General features: G+C 39.4%; 1 long non-coding RNA gene across 2 annotated transcripts; it reads right to left on the bottom strand.

The window, feature by feature from the left end:
- Positions 1 to 1,579: 1,579 nt before the first annotated feature.
- Positions 1,580 to 10,831, bottom strand: LOC116249820 (uncharacterized). Of its 2 annotated transcripts, XR_004171259.2 has the most exons (4): positions 10,298 to 10,831; positions 9,653 to 9,823; positions 2,545 to 2,631; positions 1,580 to 2,288 (listed from the first exon to the last, which is right to left on the bottom strand). It is a non-coding gene; the product is annotated as an uncharacterized LOC116249820 (long non-coding RNA). The 2 variants fall into 2 exon arrangements; XR_004171260.2 differs by lacking the exon at positions 2,545 to 2,631 and having other exon boundaries at positions 1,588 to 2,288.
- Between the last annotated feature and the right edge of the window lie 9,219 nt (positions 10,832 to 20,050).

Below are 20,050 nucleotides of genomic sequence, written 5' to 3' on the forward strand. Positions count from 1 at the left end.
CCATCACGATGAATCATACAGCTTTGGTTTAATAGCTAAGTGACTTTGAAATATATATATATATATATATATATATATATATATATATATATATATATATATATATATATATATATATACTTTAATGTTCTCAGACATTATACTAATATTTTTGGGATCATTTTGTCATTTTAGAAGCATCAATTGGTTGGGAAACATAAGCAAGTGTTTAAATGGGATCTTACTCTTCTCTTAGGTTCATTTCTTGCAGCTCATGTTCATGGCACTACTCGGATCAATGGATACATCTTTAAATTAATTGCCTCGTCATATATGGGGATTCAAATTAGTGGGTTGGATATAAAGAACAGCCAAATATACTGAGAGGCACATGGGGAACGTCCTAATTATGCAGACTTGTCCAGGTGCATCCCTGGCCTTATGTTTGGCAAGTACCCAGACGACCCAGCATTAAAATAAACAAATTTACTTGTAAATTTTAATAATTTTAGTGTGACCTAAATAAAAATTTGAAAATTTATATTTCAGTTCTCGTTAAAATTTTGAAAATACCATTTTGGTCAAAATGGGTTCTTCACAAACCCACTTTTGAGTGTCACCCAAATATACCTAAAGCAGTATTTTGGAGTGCCGTCTAAATGCATCATCAAAGTGGGAAATTAACATTTAATTAGGAGCCAAGATGTGGGGTCTGTTTGCATATGCATGTGTAACCCACAGGCTAATGTGCAGAGATGTGCCTGGGCCAAGCGAATTATGTGAAGTGATGAGGCCAATGATTGTGTTTGTCTTGGCATTTCTAGAACAAGAAGAGACCTTGAGAACCAAATAGCTGTCACTTCCATAGCCATATTTGGCAGAAAAAGGAAAATTCTGTACAACTTGCGTACCATATGACTGCCTCAATAATGGGAGCCTTTCTTTTCTTGCTTTTTTTTTTTGTTTACAAGATTTTTAGTTGTAAATATCTTATTTCTGGGTTTTTTTCTTTCCATTTGCATGTTTCCCTGGCTTAATACGTGCATTGTCTATTTTTAAGCGTTTTGCCTACGGTAGTTCTAATATAACATAAAATTGTCCCATATTTTTTCACTGAGAAGAAGAACAAGTCATATGGAAAAGTTGAATGACTCGTAAATCATGATGTACATGACAAGAAGAATCCAATTATTTCCTCTTTCTCATCAGGCTTGTGGTTACTTTTCAACTGTCCTAAGTAAAAAGAAAACACCCATTTTAGGTTCTCAAAGAAGCTTTCAAAATATCTAAACTAACTAATGACATCTGGTTAGATTCACATACATATATAAATATTTGATTGGATTTGGATTTAGTTTTAGACTCATGTCTTATATCGACACTTATATTTTGAAAATTGGCTAGATTTAGTTCAAACTTCAATCGGATGGATTTAGACGTGAGTATAAAAATCAGATAAAGATTGAATTTAGATTGTACAATCGGATTTCAGATTTGAATATGAATCAGATAAAGATTGAATTTAGATTGTACAATCGGATTTCAGATTTTAATATGACTTTTCTTTGTTCATATTCTAATTCAGTTTTGAATCTAAACATGTGAAAATCTAAAACAATAGACATGGTTAACAGTATACCAATTCAGATCCGTTGCGTACCTAGTAGTAATCAATAGAATAGACCCGAAGGCTGTGCCAAAAGGAGAGTTGGTGGCAGCCCTTTCCCCAAAGCATAATAGCAAAGATTCTTCCTTTTTGTACAAAGATCGAAAAGGCCTCGAAATTGGTGCTGGCTAGTATCTCCTGGCAATACAAATTAGCTTTGGGCTGCTGGTCAATGGACTGGCCAGCCAGCATGGCGCACTCCGTTTCTTGATCACAAAATAGTGTTTGTAAGAAGAACTACAGCAGCGGGTGCCATTGAGCAGCTTTTCTTGGTTTCTGGAGGCTTCAAGGCCGGCCTTTACTAATGGTGATGATTCCATGCGTTGCCTAACTAACGGCAAGTCTGTGACTGCAAGGAAAGTATTCTGAAGGAAAATTAGAAATCAAGGAGCGGTTGAGCAATGGAGAGCCACTGTATTGGCTTGTTTATGATCTCCCTTGAGCAGCTTTTACAAATGAAGGGTGTGGAAGGACAAACTCAAAATGGTGTATATGGTAGCCGCAACATCATCACACTGTCATGCCCTAACCGCGCCTGCTCTCACTGTCATATTCTTGGCTGCCGATGCCCCATTTGCTCTCATGCCTCGCACTTAATCGCGCTCCACAACTTGTTCCATTTCCCGCTGCAATCTTCAAAACCCTGGTGAATCAAGAAAGCCATCGTTGCTTTGGTCACCCACCTCACCTCATCGTGGAATCAATACCAAGTTATAACAAAGTATCTTCCTGACTTCAAAGGATTGACCAATAAATGCTACTTCCTAGACACATAACCAGTTGCAGGATGCTAGGTAATGCAAGGTATTCATAGTGATCAAGTGAAGAGTTAAATATCTGTCACCAAAGTGGCAGCATTAGGATAATGTCACCCTCTTTGGGACATTTTGGTTGGATACCTCGCTCAACTTGTCAAGAAAGCATTGTTGGGCCACCATCCACATTTTCTACTGCCATATGCTGATATTGGACATGGTAAGCTGCAGCTGAAGTGGCTATGTCAAAGATATGCTAATGGTAATTGCAGTTTATATACAATGTTGAAAACATGCATCCCTAGAAAATATAACCAAACAAAAAATAGTCTATATCACCTAGTAACTCATGAATTCAGTTATGGTGGATGCTGAGCTTTGGTAGATGCCAATTATACCAATTTGCCATTCTAAAGACAAACAAACATTTCCAGTAGACCAGAAACAACTTTCCTACTTAGGTTAGAATGAGCTAGTGAGTACTGTTAAAGTTTTCTCATTCAAAAGAAGAGAAAAAAAAAATGTATGGGGTTTCATCAAATGCCAACAACATGACACTATGCCACACTGCCTTTGAGCACACCATTTTTGCCTCTCTCTCTCTATATCTATCTATCCATACTCTCGGTTAGGACCTATATCTGCCTAATTGTGGTTGCTTCCCGTGCAGAGTAAAATCAACAAATGTCTATTTGAATTGCAGAAACCTCCTGCTAGATAAGTTTGACAGAACTCGGCACTTATAAGAAGCTAAAATGGACTCCAAACTCATCACCAGCTTACCTTCATGGGTAAAGTTGTTAACATAAAGAAACCTCATAGAAGCAAAGAGAGAGAGAGTTTTGTTTGGAATGAAAAGTGCGAAAAGAGTTTCCAAACTTTGAAGGACAAGCTTACTACTGTCCCTATCCTGACGCTTCCATCAGGTTATTCTGGTTTTGTAGTGTACATCGATGTATCGGGAATCAGTTATGGATGTGTATTGATGCAACATGGCCATGTAGTGGCTTATGCATCAAAAGAGTTGAAGGTACTTGAGCAACACTATCGCACTCATGATTTGGAGTTGAGAGCAGTTGTGTTTGCACAGAAAATATGGAGACACTATCTCTATGGGGCAATGTTTGAGGTGTTTACAGATCACAAGTCATTGAAGTATATATTTTCCCAAAAGGATCTAAATCTGAGGCAAAGAAGATGGATTGAATACTTAAAGGATTATGATTTCACGATATTATATCATCCAGGCAAGGCGAATGTGGTGGTTGATGCTTTGAGCAGAGCAACGTTGTGCAGTATGTTGACTCGTTCATGGACATTGTTGCAAGATGTGATAGCATGGCAGCGTGGCGAGAACAAAGCAACGATGACTGCCGTGATACGACATCCTTTGATGGAAGAGCTTATATTGAAGCAAAAGGAAGATTTCGATTTTGCTAAGAAAATAGAAGAAAGTGAGAAGGTAGATTCTCTTTGGCATCAAGATAAAGATGATTCATTATGGTTTCGACAAAGATTGTGGGTCCCTAGAGATGAAGGGGTAAAGCATCAGTTGCTTGATGAAGCTCATAAATCTAAGTTCTTTATAAACCCTAACAGTACAAAGATGTTTCAAGATATGAAAAGAAATTTTTGGTGACCTACAATGAAGCGTGAAATTACAGAATATGTAGCGTGCTTAGTTGGCCAGCAGGTCAAAGCAGAGCATCAACGATCAGGAGGCTTGTTGCAAAAAATTGATATCCCAGTGTAGAAATAAGAAGACATTACGATGGATTTTGTGGTTGGTTTGCTTCACACCAGAAGACAACATGATGCTATATGGGTAATTGTTGATCGACTTACGAAGTTCACTCATTTTCTGCCAATAAGAATCAGTCAGTCTTTAGAAAGTCAAGCAGAGTTATATATTGGTGATATAGTGAGATTGCATGGAGTGCCAAAGTCTATCGTTGCGGATCGAGATCCACGTTTTACCTCTAGGCTTTGGGGGCGATTGCAAAGGGAATTGGGTACTAAGCTTAAGCTGAGCACAACGTTCTACCCCAAACTGATGGACAATTTGAGAGGACCATTCAAACCTTAGAGGATATGTTGCGTGTATGTGTCTTGGACTTGAAAGGAGAATGGAATAAACATGTGAGAAGAATTTGCATATAATGACAGTTACAACTCTAGGATCGGGATAACACCTTTTGAGGCCTTGTATGGAAGACCATCCAGATCGCCAGCTTGTTGGACCGAATTGGGTGATGGTAAGATCGAGAACCTTTTTGTATTGCAACACTACACCAACCAAGTGTAATTAATAAGGAAGAAGTTGTTAACTGCTCAGAGTAGACAGAAGAGCTATGCCGACATTCAATGTAGAGAGTTGGCTTTTGAGATCGGTGATCATATGTTTTCGAAGATTTCACCTACTAAAGGTGTTTTTCGATTTGTTGTTAAGGGAAAGTTGAGTCCGAGGTTCGTTGGACCATTTGAGATCTTAGAGAAGATTGGAGAGGTGGCATATAGGTTGGCACTACCACCCAACTTGAGTCATGTTCATGATGTTTTTCATGCTTCCATGCTTCGAAAGTACATATCAGATCCTACGCATGTGATTGAGTTTCAAGGTATTCAAGTGCAAGATGATTTGACAATTTGGAATAAAAACCTATTAGAATAGTAGATCAAAGAGAGTAAATGCTTCACACGAAGAGGATTTCTTGAGTGAAAGTGTAATGGTAACACTATAAGTTGAAGGAGAGTACATGGGAACTCGAGGAGGAGATGTGAAAGAAATATCCACACTTGTTTTTACATTGAGGTATGATCTAAATTTTGAAGACGAAATTTTATTTAAAGATGGTAGAATGTAATGTTCAGCATTTTTAGTTGGGCCAGATCGGGTTCATACCCGGACCCGAACCCACTTGTGTGAGGCGCCCGATGCGGGGGCTTCTTCCCTTCGTCTTCCACTTCGTCTTTTTTCTTTGGCTCGACCGTGTGAGAAGAGGAAGGCGGAAGTGTGGCGACAACGATGATTGGGCCGGCGGAGGAAGGACAATGGCGGCGGCGACAGCGACGGCGTTGCACAGGTAAGCCGTCGGTCTCCCTCTCCCCATCCCTTCTTCTCTTCCGCCACTCTCACCCACTGTCGCACTCTCTGTCTGTCTCTCCCGTGCTATGCCCCTCTCTCCGCCTCTTCCACACTCTCTCGCCCTCTCTGTCTATGCACCTCACACTCTCCTTCCCCTTCCTGCCAGCTCTCACCCGCACGTTCCCTATCCTTTGCTGCCCTCTCTTGTCTCTCCCCTTTTGTCCGACCTCTCTCTCTCTCTCTCTCTCTCCTCTCTCTCTCCTACTTGTTTTGTAACACCCCAGAAGTTTAGTCCTGTATCGAAGATTGTGAGGGATCTTCAAGGGCTTATAAAGGGAGGCTTTAATGAGATGATTGTCCTGGTTCCTAGCCTTTTTAGGATTGGAACCGAAACTGCTAGGGGGCGGGTTGGGATCCGTCGAACCAGGGGCCCGAGCCCGGGAGTGGGTCGGGTTGTTATATGTTTTCAGCCTCCCACACAACTACCGCGGACTTCTTCTAATGACAGACCCCTCTCTTAAACCACCTTTCCATTGATTTTGACTTTTGGTGGCTGTTGGATTGGATTTGCAGCTAGGGGACGCATCTTTCCCCTCATACCAGCGACTAGAATGCGTTGGTGGTGGAGGCAACGATCAATCGTTGACATTGGAGCTCAATCGAACTCTTGAAGTGGCTGCCGGGAGTACTACGATAGTTTGAATTCTAAGATTGGGGTGAGAAAAGCCTAATCGAGCATAGATTGTTGTAATTTACTGTTGGAGTATGTATAATTATTGTTTGAGCATGCTAGAATTAAAAATTGATGATTTAGAAGGCATGCTAGAGATGTCGCTATTTTGGAGAAGTTTATGCCTATTTTGAGATGGACGAGGACCTATGTTTATAAGTGTTTCTCTAGCATGATGTGTTGATCTTCGAAGCAATAGGAAAGCATGGTAGAGATTGTGATGTGGTGAAGGTTTAGAATCGTTTTAGCAAGCTTGGGAAATAGGCTTCTATTGATGTTCATATGCATTATATGTTGAGAATCTTAATGGTGAGGAAGACGCCTCAGCTATGAAAAACAAGTGAGAATCACACATGTGATAAGTCGAATATAAGTTTGAGTTCTAATCATTGGTGGCAACCTCGTGGGTTGGGAAAAGACCATTTTTGAAGGGCTTCGTGGGTCGACACCCATTTGAGGCGAAGACATGCCTCGATGATGGTATTTTCAGATTTGTATCGATTGTAAGTGAAACAGGTAGAGAACTTACCATTTGGTTATGTTTGTAGGTACACCTTGCACGTCAAGTAGGCCTTGAGCAATGTGAGTCGTAGTTCGAGGTGTTTAGTGGACACGCGACATGTATGGCGGCATTCTAGGCAAATCCCTACCTGGGCAATTGTGTGAATGCGTGTTCCTATGATCGTGGGATCAAAGGATTGTGATGTGATTGATGGATCGTTTTGTAAATGAATGTGTGTATGCATGCAAATTGTTTGATATATGATATGATTTGTTTTGAAAGGCTATGAGAAGCATGTTTTGAAAATGTTACGCATTTGCATGTGCATGCTAGAATTAATAACTATTTAGGATAGATGAGGTGGGGTATTGAGTCAAGTATCTTCTCGACCCCAATTATGCATTAGAAAGCATTTTAGAATGATAATTGTCTAAGACAGATACGAGCCAATCACTGATTGAGACTACCCTCCGTGGTTTGGCTAAGTTTTGAAAGGTGTAACTGATGTGTGTGGTTGTGAATGATTTGTCATGTGACAAGTTCTGTTTTGAAAAGTTATTAGAAGCTTGTTTTGAAAATTGTTACGCATTTGCATGTGCATGCTAGAATTGATAACTGCTTAGGACAGATGAGGTGGAGTATCGAGTCGAGTGTCTCCTCGACCCCGATTGTGCATTAGAGGGCATCATAGAATGTTAATTGCATAAGACAGCTACGAGCCATCACAGATCGAGACTACTCTCTAGGATTTGGCCAAGTTTTGAAAGATCTGATTGATGTGTTTGACAAGATGTGAATGTTGTGATTTGTTGCATATGTATTGCCGTGGGCAATACTGCAATTGATTGAAATTGGAGGGTAGTTGTACCCATATTGTATGACGGCTAGCTATGACTGTTAATGTTATTTATAGACCTCGTGTGGAGGCAATTGGAGGTATGGGTGCACTCGTGAAATGTACCAACGTCATAAGCGAGCCAGTCATTTTGTGAATGTGCAATTATAATGATAATAATGAAAGAATAAGAGATGAGAGGACAGTGGGATGTGGCTATGTGTTTGGGAGATATCCCACTTTCGCCACTGGTCTCGCCTGTTCGGAACGCAGGCGGTGCAAGGACCCAGGGTACTGTTATGTGATGTGCTTGGAGCGTTGGGCTTCCGCCTTCCTAACTTGGGTGTCATAGGGAAGGCTGAGTATCTCTCATTGGAATTCACACATCCATGAATGAGTGCTCGACCGTTGCAGTGGATGAATGGATCCATACTATTCTGGGCCACCACGAGGGTTGTCTCTCGGCTATGGGCCGCCCGCGGTGTGCACGTGCCTGTGTTTGCACCCACATAAACTGTCAATTCACTAAAGGTAATAAAAATGAATGTATGTGAATGAAATGTGTGTGAACGAATGTATGTGATTGATGGGTATGTGAATGCTATGACTGAAATGGAATGTTTAAGCATGTCTTGCATGTGATTGAGATTGTGTTACTGTGGCACTTGAGTGGCCTTTTTATATCGTGGTCTATGTTAGAGTTTTCTTAGCAAATGATGTGTTTATGCCCTGACACTACATGACGATAGATTGTTTTTATGATCGTTCTCAGATTTGAGCCCTACCTAAGAGGGTTTGGAATTTTCCTGGCTTGTTTCCATACTGCGAAGGCTAAGCCTTCTGTTGTTTCATTTTTTAGGTTTTGGTGGACCAGGGGCAGTAGGTTGAGCGGATGGCTTCACTCGCGTTCTACTGGGGAGGTTTTGTGTCTTTTGTAGCGCCGACGGGTCTTATTTTGATTGTATTGATGTCTTGTTTTTGTTAGACATCAATTCTATGTTTTGGGGCATTTTTGTCATACACTTAGATGTGATTTTGTATGAATCAAAATTGTTATATGAATGAAAGTTTGCTCCATGGTTTCAAATGGCATAGCTCCTTATTTTTTTGAATTGTTGTGTAATCGTACCTCAATGCTTTATGTTTAGAAAAAAAAATTGTTTGAGGGTCAAACGGTTGAAGTGTGACAGTAACAGTAGCTTTTATATTTTGCCAACAGGCACCATACCACCATTGATTTTAAGGCATTCATGAATCGACAAGAAAGACAACAAATGGAATATGCAACCAATTACATACCAATAAAGACAGATAGCATTTAGAACAGTAGTTCATTCCATATTTCCTTTACAACAATAATAACTAGAGAGCATTAAGTAAACTGACATAGTCAAGATCATACTGGAAATATGAAACTAACAATCTTCCCTAATAGGACTGTAGCTTCAAAACCCGGCCATGAAGTTATAAGCCCGTAATGGCTTTTCTTAATGCACTTTCTCATCAAATTCAAAAGTTGCTTATTACTGTATAATAAATCCAGCAAGAAATAATGTGAACTTTTAATTAGTCAATATGATGAATGTTATGTGAGAAAATTCACGCAAGATCAGAGCAGATCTAGTATGAATACCACATTACTGCACACTGTGAATGACCATTTCGAGAAAAGAAGTGAACTTGAGCACTAAATTTTGTTTCTATCAACTTACTGATAGCACAACAATCATTTCAAGGAAAATAGTAAAACAGAGATGGTTACTTACATTGTCTTACTGTACACAATATGGGACCGCAGTCTTTGCTTCCTATGTATTTATGGGGTGAACTTTTTGGGTACAAAAACCAAAAGAAACAAAGTTGGAATCCTTTGAATCTGAACAAGTTGTAAGTTTAATATATGTTGTGTTGACACAAAATCAAAACAGGGGAATTGGTTGCAAAGGAGGGAATACAAGAGGAGTTTTACATGATGGGTATCAAAACAGGATTACTTGAAAAGACCACTCTCAAAATTTCTGAGACGAGAGTTATTTCCTTTCAAGAATTATTAGTAACGTGGCAGTGAAATAGGTGAGAGCTCTAGCTAGCTCTGGTTACCTGGGCGGTTGGACTTCCAAGTTCGAGGCGTATAAGAGATCAGCTTGTATCTTGTCAGTGCCAGAAGTCACCATATTTGTTTGCTCGGAGCTGCTTTCCTTTGACCAGAAAATTCCTTCTTAGGAATCTCTTTTGCAATTGGCACACACATAAAACGAAATGGCCGTTGAGCTGCTTCCAGAAATCAAATCAGCACAAGATCCATACGACTTTAAAGCACAAGGATATTAACAGTTAAACTTCTCTCTTCCCCCTTTTTTTCAAAGGATATGAATTGAAAGGTTCACTAGGAAAAGAATAACGAAAGAATGGTACTAATAACACATAAAAATTTTCTAGATGTCTAACAGGCTGTTAGCAAGTTGAAACATGCTGTTAGCAAGTTGAAACATGGATGACAATAAATCTCCTTAATATAGTGACCCAATCAAAACACACCAGAGCTATTCTTTATCAAGTAAAAAGCTAATAGTCCACTTTACAATCCAGCAAGATGAATGAAGAAAGAATGTTTGGCATTAAGTTAGCAACTGAATCCCCGTAAAACGCATTTTTAGTTTTCCCATCTGATATAAAGCGAACAGAAAAGGCAGCATAAAGAGAAACAAATAACCAAAACAACAAGATAAGTGAAAAAATCAAGACCTCGCGACCTTCTTGAGTCGTGACAATCCAAGCAGCAAGCTGTTCAAATAACCACAAAAATCAAGACATCGTGGCCTTTTTGACAATCCAAGCAACAAGCTGTTCAAACTCCAGCATTTTCCTCGAGGGTACACGTGAGGCACAAAAAGGCTGCCTGCCTGCCTAGATTTAGTTAAGGCGGCTATTTCAAGGAGAAGAAGGAGTAGGAAAGGGGGCAAATCCAGACCTGGAGGGAAAGCGTCACTCTGCACAACTAGAAAACAAGGATATGCGCTTGTCGCGGGAGTTAAAGAGACACTTCCTACAACTCGCCCAAAAGGCCTGTTTCTCCTCTTTCGTTGCTCGTTCTCCCCCACTTCGTCCTGGGTATTTCTTACAAGAGAAACGGAAGGACGATGCAGAAGAAGCGAGAAAGGAAGACGACGGAGGAACGGAAAAGGGTCGAAAAAGTACGATGAACCTTATATGGTCTCTGTCACCGGTATAAGTTTGGTGTATTCACGGTGAAGGCAATATTTTTTTCAGGTATGTACATGGTCGCAGGAGGGAAAAGGAAACAAAAAAAACTCTTGCAGCATCTAATAATCTAGCCAAATTAATTGTGTGATTATACTAACGTTTGTTCAATAACCTAAACTGGTTTTATTAATGGGTACCGATCTCCACCTGGCTCAGCATACCAAGAAGAAAAGGAGATGGATTTCAACATCTTCCAAGTACTTACCTCCAAACTTTGTTATACTTTGACGGCCCAATGAAAAAAATTATCTCAAACTGATATTGATTATGCATGAAATCCATCACATTAATTTATACATGATTTACACACATTTATTGGTTTTGAGGTTGTTCTGCAAATAAAACAGTTTGCCAATGTTCTATAAATCTAACTCATTGGTTAGAAGCGATTCATTTCCAACTGCCAAGAGACCCCTTAGTGGTTGATGTTTTTATGCTCATGTTGCTTTAGGCCTCTTGGGCGTCGGTTCAAATTGCATCAAAATGAGGCGAAGGAGGGGACCAAGTACAAAATTATTTTGATGAGTATTTTCAAGGTTATCATCAAAATGTAACAACTTGTTCAGGAGGTAGAGGAGGGAAAGTGCATGGGGAGAAGAGATAGGAAAGAAGAGGAGCTAAGCCTTTGCACATATATTAAGTACGGGTACCGCCATATTGGTACGAGCATAGTAATTTTAAAAATTGTAGACACAACAATATGGCAAGGTATATATATATATATATGCAGAATTCTATAAAAATATCAAATTTGCACAAACAATATGAAAAATATTATAAAAATGTTTAAAATTCCAAAATCTGCAAAAAAATCACAAAAAAAATCTGCAAAACTCAAAGCTGCCATGTTTAGCGAATAGACGCTCCTTGCGACTTACCCTCGTAAAGTATATGATATGCTTTCAGTGTCTAGCATGCTGCATCAGCCATGCTTTAACTTGCACGTTTCATTTACAATACAAAGAAGTTGATGTATCGGAATTCAAAAGGAAAATAAACAGGACTGCAGTTTATTAGCCCCCAGGGCCCCACTTCCACCGTTGCATTGCATTGTGAATTTGTTTTTGGATTATGACAAAGAATAAAGCTGTTGTATCCCAAAATTGGGGAGTTAATTTTTCCATGTCAAATGTGTGGCCTTCTTCACTGTCATTTTTTTTTTTTGCTCATTTTGGTTATACAATTATAAGAATAGACACACACAAAATTGTAGCAGTTGGGTATATATGTTTCCACATAGGGCGCTACATTTCCTCACTAAGTTGTGTGATTACCTCGTTCTATCGTGGTCCTATATCATTTAGCTATATAATGTTTTTCTGCACATATTTATGCAATTATAGAACAAGAACAAATTCTTGTGAGAAGAGGCAAATTTATATATATTGGAAGTTTTCTATATATAAATCAAGTTTTAAATATGACAGTATACAACCAACCAAAAGTTACCCAAAGACCAATCAGTTTTGTGAGTAAAATACTTGTGATCAACTGTGCGGGAATTTAAGAATTTCGCAAGCAAAAGGAAGATTGCACAGATTGGCGAAAGGAAGTAACACGAAAAGCTCTCTAATCAAATAAGATGGCAAAGAAAGGCAGCATGACAGAACTTTTACATTGCATTGGTAACTCATGTTTTTATTGAGACTTGCAAGAGGCGATCTTATTTTGATACAGAAACAACAAATAAAGAAACTTATAGTAGAGCATGTTTTCATAAGCACGTAAAGAGGTGCTGTTTCTGTTTGTGTGGATTACACAAACAGGAGCGAGAAAGAAAAGGCCAGGGGGCGGCTGAGATCAGAACCCCATCCACCTGAATCTCAGAGCAATAGAGAAAGAGAAATGCAGGCAAAGCCGGCGACAGCAGCGGCCTGCAATTTGACGGCCGAAGAGGCATTATGCGTGGTGCTATTCTTCGCATCTGTCAGAGACGACTGCGACATGTCGGGCGGGGGAAGGACGCCGGCGGGGAGCGGTGAACCCAAGCCTCCTTCGACCACGTCGTCGGGGGACATCGCTAGGTCATCGGACAGGGGGTCGCTGTTGCCGATGTCCTCGGCGGGAGTAGGAGACGCGGCGGGGGCGGAGGCATCGGACGAAGGGGTGGTGGCAGCAGAGGCACAGGCCAACGCGGCCACAAGGATTAAGGCGAGGGCGGAGAGTCGGAGAGCCATGTCGGCGTTGGTGCAGCAGCGGAAGCAAGGTGACTAAACGCTGCTGCACGGCGGATTGAGTGGTTAGTAAGATGGGTAGGGGATGGATGGAAGAGGAAGGGGAGGAAAGCGCCTGAGTTATAAGCTGAAGATGAAGGTGGGGATCGTGTTGCAGTTTCTGGGCTTCCAAATGAATGGTGTGGCAATGTCTGTTCTGTCATCTGAGGCCATGAATGTAAAAGGTGGTAGAGAAAGGACGACCCGTTCAACGCAAGCCGGCTCCCTCTCTCTCTGTCTCTCCCATTTTCCCTGCTGTAGGTCTCGTTGTGATCGGCAAGGGAGTCTTATTTTGGCGTTGGGGATGTTACTTCGCTGGCTGGAACGTAGGGATGCCCGTGGTTGGGATTGAGAGAGCTAAAAATGGATGTATCAAATATTTCGCGGAACTGAATCCGGTGAATCGGTGTTGTAAGAAACAGAACCTGATGAACCGATCAGCAGGCCCAAATCCGTTGATTAAGCAGTAGAAAAGTTAATATATTTGACTTGGATCGGATATCTGGTGAACCATTCTGAAAAAATAAGATATGGAAAAAGGATTTTAATATCTTATTAAAAAATCAGATCAGATTTGGATTTAAGAAATGACATGCAGTCAGATTCGAATTTGGATTGAATTTATTTTTAAACAAATATCGTACATCTATGTCTCTAGCATTTTGAAAATAGACTAAATTCAGTTCAAAATTCAGATTCAAATATGAATGTATGGATCCAGATCCGACTCTGATTGTGAAATCAGATTTTAGATTCGGATTCAGATTGAGATATAATTTTTCTTTATTCATATTCGAATCCGAATCTGAAGCTGATGATTAAGAGTATATCTCATTCAAATCTGATCCGCTGATATCCCCATTCGGCAATTACTATTTGTCTAATGGCATACATTTCCTAAGAAATAAAAGTACTCATAATTTTTTTTTTTACAAATGGAAGATAACTGATATTGTATGACAAGAGTCAGTTTTCTGTCCGTCGATGAGTTTGAACTAGGCCAATTCAAATTGGATCTTTAGAATGCTAGGTAAAACCATAATAAAAACATAAAATACCAACTCCAAATGGGACCCATTTCCCAACTCGTGATTAGAGCTTCTTTCAATTACATATGACTAGACAACGCCCTGGTAACAAAGCATTTTCCGTAGGGCTGGGCATCAAAGCCCCGGAACCGTATCGGGCCAGGCCGGGCCCGATAAGAACGTCAAAATCAAAGCTCGGAAACCGTATCGGGCCAGGCCGAACCAATGTAATTTCAGGCCTTGGGCTTTGGTTAATGCTCGGCCCGGCCCGATTGATAATGGGCTGGGCGGGCTTAGTCGGGCTTTTGGGCGGCGCGGGTCGGGTCTGTTTCTCATTTCTTCTTCTCCTTCTTGCAAGAGAAATCGATCGAGTGGTTGTGGTGGACAGTCCATTGAAATGCAAAATCTGGCGATGAAATGAAAAAATGATCGACTGGTTGCAATGATAACGAGAAGCGAGGGAGAGCGTGATGAAGAGGCGGTAGGGAGGGAGAGGAGCACGATGGAAGAAGCCCTAACGGGCAGGAAAAAAAATCGTCGAAAAAAAGTCGGACATTTACGGTGATGGCGACGGCGACGGGTAGGACCGAAGGCTGACAGGGAGGATCGATGGCTGTGCAACGGCGACGGGGAGGACCACCGGAGGCAACCGAGGGCCGACGAGGAGGATGGGAGGAGGCAGTCTCGACGACGGAGATGAAACTTTTAACAACAAAAAGTCCAAAAGCCTAAGTTACCTAAGTTTATTTTTGTAAAAAAAAAAAAAAACTATAATAATAATGTCGGGCTTCTCGGGCCGCCGACGATCACAGCAGTAAGCCCGAGCCCGGCCCGTTACTTATCGGGCCGGGCCAAACCTGATAAAAAAAGCCCGAAACTCAATTTTTCATGGCTCGGGCCCGTGGTGGGCTGGGTATCGGGTACCCGGCGGTGGCCCGGCCCGGTGCCCAGGCTTAATTTTCTGAAGGCTATATGATGTATTAGTTGTTTGTTGAGTTAAGAACATCACTTAACAAAGTGAGCATCTTAGTGGCAACAATAACGGTTTTCTTTTCCCTTTCCTTCATATATTCTATATATTAGCATGGGATGAAAAGTAACTAGTAGATGATTTGTGTCAATATGACATAACAAATTATTTGTATATGTGTGTGTGTTTATATGTATATATATGAGAATTTTGGTAACTTGAGGTAGGTACGTGCCCCACTTAACTTGTATTTGATCCCCTTGATTTAAAAGTAGAGTGCACACACATCTTCCATCTACTATCTTAGAGTTGCATTTTGCGCTATGAGCTTCAAGCAATCGAGCCCTTTGCCAAATATGTAAACACCTCCGAACATCTAGTGTTGTTAGCGGCGTAGCCTTCACACCTTGACGCATAGGCCTTGAGGCATTAGGGTGAAGTGCTCTTGTAGTTGAAGCATGAACTTCATCTCGATTAAGAAGATCAAAACTATACTTTTTGTCGGGAGAGAATGGGATCTTTCTTATGACGTCTTGCTTCAAAATCCAATAAAAGATGCAGCTGATCTCCTGAGTCCTTTATTAACATATTCTATTCTGAAATTGGAAATGAGTTTACCAATATTTTGACAGAGTTCTTGTCTCAGTAATATCATAAATATAAACAAACACATAATTTTCTGGTGGAAGAAAAGAGATGTGTATGTTCGAGCACTTGTGAATCCTGTTTGAGCATGCATGAATGAGCTGAGAGACGTGCTAACCAAGCCCTTGGAGCTTGTCCAAAATATGTTTAAAAATTTCAGATTTTCAATTCAGGAGGTTGTTGTGTGAAAAGTTCTCCTCTAGCTATCCATGAAGAAAGACATTTTAAACATTAAGTTAACAAACTTCCAAGTCATGTTTCAAACATTGTCACATATATCATGTACCAGTATTATACGGCAAGGAATTTCTCAAGTATAATATAGCAAAGTTGTATATTTTGAGAATATCTCAGGAAAATCTTGAGAAAATTTAAAAAAAATTAATAAATCTTAACAATTATAAAAAAATAAAAAAAATAAAAAATACAAAAAAAACATGAAAAAACACGTATAATACACATTTTTTCACGTTTTTATTTTTGGCATTTAAAAAAAATGCCTCTAAATTACCGTTTTATACAACTGACTTATTTCTACAGTATTATACATGTTTTTTTGAATAATATGCACGCTATTTAACAATAGTTTCAAAGCAATAGTCAAATGATTGCTCAAATTGTTGTACGTAAAATGAGTGAACAACTCTGGAATCAACTCCCTCCTTTTGATTGTACCATTTCACAACAGAAAGTGACATTAGCCATGGTCAAAACCATGGCTAATTGACCCAAAAGGTGTGGATGAAAGTACTTTCAGCTTGTGGCCATAACTAAAGTGGCTATGGTAATAGCCCTTGTGGCTATTGATCTTTTGCCATGGTCTGGACTGTGGCTATTGCATCAATCAGCTACGGTTTACTTGGACCATTAGCCATGTTTTTAGTTGTGGCTATTACTTACAACTGCCACTGTTCACTCGCGCATTAGCCATAGAAGCTTATGTTGTGGTGCATAAATAAAGAGAGAGAGACTTCTTCAATTTGAAATCTAAAGTCTTCTGGACAAGCACCAAGGGGTGGATAGCATTCACAACCAAAAATATAACAAAGTTTTTCTTTGTAAAAGGAATTCGATAGGAGAGTGGAAATCAAGATTTTTGTTGGCATTCTACTGATGAGAAAGGTAGCAGCAAAAAATGCATAAGAATTTTTAAGGCACATCAGGTTTGCCCATGAGGGTCAAACCAATCTAGACAATGTGTCTGTGACATCTTTCAGCTGCCTTGTTTCATTTGAGAGTATGTATGAGGACATGAAATTTGACCTCAAATTTTAGCTTTAAAATGTAAGACTTCAAGGTCAAAGTCTCCACTAAAATCAAAGTGTAAAACTTTTAAATTTGTGGTCTGTATAGTTTCAACAAACAATTTAAAGGCTTTCGAACTTTAGGAACATCGTGTTTGTTGAAAAAAATAAATCTAGTTATATTTTGCGAATGCATCGACGAGTATAACATAATATTTGAACCCACAGTGAGAGAAAATGCATCATTCACTAGCGCGAAGAAAATACATTCGCCAGTATTACGTATGACATTCGCTAATCTGCATGGTTAAAATATTAGTATCGATGATTATGTATCTAATGGTGCATGCGCCAGACCATCATAGGCCTTCAGTAGCGTGGGATAAGGTTTGCCTCTAATGGTTCAGCTGGGATAGGTAGCTATGCCGACCTCCCCTTCAGTGATGCAAGCATTCATTGTGTCACAGAACGCCCTCCAGTGCCTCCCATCTGCATCAGAGAAGTGTCGTCTGTTCTCACTCTTTTTCTCTCTTCTCCCTTTTCCCATTCCGCGACTCATTTCCATTTTCTCTCTCTCTCTCTCTCTCTCTCTCTCTCTCTCTCTCTCTAGTAGAGACACAGAGTCGGCCATGGTTGATACGCTCTATATTAAATGACAGGCTCTCTAGATTTTTCATCCATGATATGAGTCTACATATGCTGCCGTTTATATGTGTAGGCATACTAGTAAACTCAACTATATATATATATATATATATATATATATATATATATATATATATATATATATATATATATATATATATATAGATAGACAAGAGAGAGAGAGAGAGACCGCTAGAGAGAAGTAACCACATTGACACAGGTATTGCTTGATACAAATACAGTAACCTCTTACTGTTCCCTTTCTTTTGTTATTTCGTAGTGAAGTTAACATACTACTGCGTAGAAGAAGCGGATAGCTGCCACACGTATCTGTAGGTAAACCATATTATAAGGATAATTAGGAACGCGAAAGAAACAGACATCCAAATATGCTTGAACATAGGAAACGATTTCTTCTGCTTTTTCTTTACTTTCTGAGGCATTAAATGCTTGAATGAAGAATGATCTGTACCAATTCACACCTGAAGGCAAAACATTTTGTCTAAAGCAGCAAAACAGCATCATCTTTGGCAACTTGAATCTCTCTTGTTCTTCTTCAAATGACAGCATGTATATACGTTTTGTGTTTATCCTTCCAACGGCTCTTTATCAACTTTTCCTCTTCATCTTAGGCATTATTTAATGGAATTTAGCTTGTTTTTCAGATAAAAACACAGCATGAATATGTCAGATGACAAGGTTAATTAAGAGCTAGCTACCTGCATTGTAGTCACTTTGGCCGGCACAAAAGCATAGGCCACAACTCAGACAATAAGGTCGGATACAACCATTGTCACTCTGGTCCGAAATTCGTAGACACAGTTTCTTTCATTTTCTCTTTTCCTTTTCCTTTTCCTTTAGTGGGTGGGAAGAGCAAGCTGTTAAACTTAATCATGTAGTTTGTATCTATATATGCAGTCGTATGCGTTAGTAAAATTTTTAAGCTCTTCTAGCTTCGACCACTACCTAAGAATTGTGCTTCCACTTTATAAGAAAGATTATCTGATTATAAGATTATTTCAGTAAACTAATGGCCCTTATTTTCTTTTAAAAATTTCAAAAAAACGAGACATGCACACACTTCAGTTCCTTTGCAGAGTGATCCTTGCTCTCTATTAATGTTTGGAGTTCCTAAGGCATCAACTATTTGTGTTGAAAAAGAGAGTCACTGATATACAATTTGAAGCATAGTAGAAATGGTACCCAAGACATCAAAGGAGACTGTGTACCTTAAAAGACATGAAGTTGAGTAGGAGTTTCGGCTCTCTTCTAAATGGAAGGATGAAATACTCCTGCTAACCCAAAGACATGCACAATTCTTTTATATGCATACACAGGTCCTCTATTGATACTAAATATATTTAGCTTACGATACATATCCACGTATATATAAACACACACAGGCAGGTTTCTTATTACTAAAACTTGATGAAATGGTTCATACAAGTGGCCAAATGTTAGGCGACCCTCTAGACTAATGTGGAAGATACCTAACAATGCCACTCTTAAAAGTTATTTTCTAATTGTATTTATTCCATTAATAAAATTAATTCTATTGGTTGGGAAGGTATGACCATACAGATTGGTATTCATGTAGCTTACTCAAAAACAGACACGCCTTAGAAAGAATGCCTTCATATACAAAGAACCTTGATTTTTTTGAAATAAACTATTTTTTATGCAATATGAGCCATTGATTTGTCGTTTCTCAAAAACAGCGTCCGATTGTGAAAGTTTGCTTTCTTGTACATGTTGTCTACTAGCTTGATCAATTATAAAATTATCATTACCAGGTCAGATTAAGCCAAAAGAAACATATAAAACAATGTCTCAAGTCTAAACATATAAAACAATGTCTCAAGTCTTTTGACCTGTCCAGGCTGTAACCTGTGTAGGGGCTTCTGTCTTCGATCAGTAGACAGTTTATTTGCTTTCCTGCGTTCATTTTCCGGCCATAAAATATTACGTGAATCATTATCCAGGTTGGCAGGAAACGTATAATATTAAAAATCCGGTGAACCACTAACAATTGCAGGCTTTAATTTAAGCTGAATGCAGAATTTGATCTTATCAATAACGCAGTAGATTCGTGACAGAAGCCAACAGCGAAATTGAATGAATCAAATTAACTTGACAGTAGATGCTTGAGCAGATGTCTTAATTACATTGGCACACCTAATCGATCGTTTGTCTGGCGACTACTATCTGTTGCTGTCATATATTGGCTCCGAATAATGCAAGAAAAGCAAGTTGGTATTTCCACTGTTCCATACGTAAAACTTTCAACTGCTTATCAAGAAACAACTGGATGGTTTTATTCATGATCAAGACATGGCTGGCCTTTTAAGAGAGTCGCCATTGGAGAACAGGAGTGCTTCGAAGTGAAAGTTACTGGCCAATTCAGAAAAATGGAGAAAATGAAACTGCTATAATTTCTTCACTGCACGTCATCTGTGAACTTATTTAAATCACCAGCTTTAATGGTGCAG

Source organism: Nymphaea colorata, chromosome 3, assembly GCF_008831285.2.
Source record: "Nymphaea colorata isolate Beijing-Zhang1983 chromosome 3, ASM883128v2, whole genome shotgun sequence".
Lineage (NCBI taxonomy): Eukaryota > Viridiplantae > Streptophyta > Magnoliopsida > Nymphaeales > Nymphaeaceae > Nymphaea > Nymphaea colorata.